This window comes from Saccostrea echinata, unplaced genomic scaffold (genome assembly GCF_033153115.1).
Source record: "Saccostrea echinata isolate AGI-Se365-2 ecotype Australia unplaced genomic scaffold, CSIRO_AGI_Sech_v1 ptg000005l, whole genome shotgun sequence".
Taxonomy (NCBI): domain Eukaryota; kingdom Metazoa; phylum Mollusca; class Bivalvia; order Ostreida; family Ostreidae; genus Saccostrea; species Saccostrea echinata.
In genome coordinates this window covers 9,841,147-9,844,068 of record NW_026889754.1, presented here as the reverse complement: position 1 = coordinate 9,844,068, position 2,922 = coordinate 9,841,147, and the positions used below count along the sequence as shown (strand labels likewise).

Genomic DNA, 2,922 nt, shown 5'->3' with positions numbered 1-2,922 from the left:
CATTGTGTGTGTGTGTGTCTGAACAGGACAAAATATTATGTTGATGAAATGTTGGGGTACTATGTCTATCTGCACGCTAACATGCAATCCATATGAAGTCAACAAAGGACTCACCCATCAATACACCCATGGATGGCAAATCCATATAGCTTTATTTTGTCATATCTGAAATTTGAAGAAAAAAAATTCACTGACAAAGAACTATTACAATATGATATTTCAGTCGGAAGTGTTTCTCAATACATAGATAAAAGAGAATACCCATCGACATGCCAGATTTGATTGGGTCCGATTGAATGGTAAATTCTCAGGATTCACCTCCTCCTTCTGATTTTAGTGCCTTCGGGGTCCAATTTCCTTAGTAATTTCATGACAACATCCCTATAGAAAAAAATCTTTGGATCGTGAAAAAGGCAAGAATAACCTTCATAAAAATTGCTGCAGGGGATTTTGAAAATAACGATAAGCAGATCAAACATCATCTGACATAATTGCTGTGTATAATTTAAGATTTCAGAAAAAAAAAATACTAGAAACTGATAACCAAATAAAACGTCACATAATACTCCGTATTATACTGTACATGTATATGCAGCATTGGAAAAAAAATGGTTTAAAGGTCGGTAAAAACGAAATATTTGAGCAGTATGTTAATGTTTTAGAAACCAGTTCATTTTTTAACTCTATCATAAGCCTTTTAATGCATTTTATCACCTATGCTAGTAGTCCGAAATATCTGACATTTTCCAAGATTTTGATATTTTACGTCTTGGCACGTAAAATATCAAAATCGTGAAAAAAAAAAAAACAACAAAACGTCAAATATTTCGGACTGCTATGCTAGTACCAATGGATGAATTCCAGGTGGGATATCTGCGTCCTTTTTTAACCTTATAAAACAAAAACTTTTCAAATTATCCGACATAACTATGTGTTGATACGTGACTACCCCTTTTCTCCTGCTTTTAGAGCAATACTACTATATTTTCGTCCATCAGTTTATTTTGCTTTATCACATGATTATTTAATTGCCCTTCTGCATCCTTCACATGGGTTTTATTATACTCAGGTGAACGTTAAGACTCTTGTTTGCTTATAAAAACACATTGCGTTTGTACGGTCATGATTTTCTAACGTATATTTTTGCAGCTGAAATTTTAAAAAAAACCTGTAGATGACCTATAGTTGAATATACTCTGGAAGAGTCGAGATTTCTTTCTTTCTTTTTTTTTGGGGGGGGGGGGGGCAATTGTTATTCTCGTATACTAGAAGAAAGAAAGCATTTAAGCATTTCTTGTCTATATATTTAAAATATAAATGTTGAATGAATAATTTTAAAAACGATACATAAAAATGAAAATGTAATGAAAGTACAATGGATGGACAAAGTATAAAGTTTTATTTACCTTTGGACGGCGTAAACTTTTCTTCGAAGAATGGATGTTAAAGATCTGTACCCAACAGTCTCGGGAAGATCAGGTAATAGATTCTGAGAAAAAAAATGTGTTATGTCATTTTAACATATGATTATTGTTTTTTTTTCTTTCCACTTGTATACGTAATCACAATGTTGGTATTAACTTAGATGTGAAAATGATACCTTACGTAAAATCGTTTTTGATTTTGGATCGCTACCATCTAAACAAATTTTATTTTTCGAAAAGAAGTTGGATTGTCTGTAATAGTTAAGCAGTTAATGTTTCATTCATAACTTAGCATACTTTAATTTTACCTCTATAACTTGTTTGGTGACATTATGCGGCACACTTGATGTGTTCCGACGAGAAGGCACACCTAATCTTTTCAGTCGCTTGCCTGTTGCATTGACGCTGTTAAGTTAAATACACACTATTAAAAATAAACAAATAAAACCCAAACCTTAAAACAGCGGACTTTGACGACAAAGAAATTGAGACAACAAATCAAAACTCTACAAAAAGAACTCGACAGACGTATAGATGAGGACAATGAAGAATATACCAGACCCAAAACAACTTACTTAACGCCAGTCCGAAATGTACCAAAATTCAGCGGGAATGAAGAAAAGGACGATATTCACGTCGATGACTGGATAGAGGAAGTTGAACATTTATCAATAGCCGCCGTATGAATAGAGAGGAAAGTATCGATTTTATATATTCGAATTTAAAAGGATCAGCAAAAGAAGAAATTAAATACAGATCATATGAGGAGAGAAACAATCCAACCAAAATTCTGCGCATTTTGAGCGATACATTCGGAAACAAAGAAGGAATAACAGTTCTACAGAGAAATTTCTTTGAGCGAAAACAGATGGAGGGAGAATCTTTACGTGAATACAGTTACGCATTGTTGAACCTCATAAAGAAAATAACAACGAAAAACACAGATGTTATTCCGAATCCAGATCTGACCCTTTGTGAACAATTTGCGCAAAATGTGATTGATATTTCATTACGCCGAGAATTGAAACGACTCATTAGACAACAACCGAAAATGCATTTTCTAGACTTCCGCGACGAAGGAAAAAACCCGAACAAAAGTTTCAAAAGAGAAACATTCAACAGAAAACTCAGTAACGGAATCTACAAAGACGTCCGAGAAAACTAATCAAGAAATTGAAAAGTGCCTAGAACTCATAAAACGACAAGAACAAAACATCGACAATTTAACAAAACTATTAGAACAACAGACTGTGTCAATACCCAAAGAACAATACCGATCATCATATCCACAATTACGCCGCCGTTGCTACAACTGTAACAGCGAGAATCATCTCAGAAGAGACTGTCCACGCAACTTTTCTTCAAGTTATCAGCAGTCGGAAAAATAGATCCTGCTGATGAACAGAGTCCGACATCAGTAGGAAATAAAGAGGACTCTAACTGTGTCAATCGTATTCTTGGTCCGAGCCCTACAGTCAACATAAAATTGTTTGGAATT

The 2,922-nt window shown here is 34.2% G+C and overlaps 1 long non-coding RNA gene across 1 annotated transcript; it reads right to left on the bottom strand.

Annotated features, from left to right (window-relative positions):
- Positions 1 to 305: 305 nt before the first annotated feature.
- Positions 306 to 1,804, bottom strand: LOC133180042 (uncharacterized). The gene is made up of 3 exons (XR_009720252.1): positions 1,733 to 1,804; positions 1,407 to 1,489; positions 306 to 381 (listed from the first exon to the last, which is right to left on the bottom strand). It is a non-coding gene; the product is annotated as an uncharacterized LOC133180042 (long non-coding RNA).
- Positions 1,805 to 2,922: the final 1,118 nt, after the last annotated feature.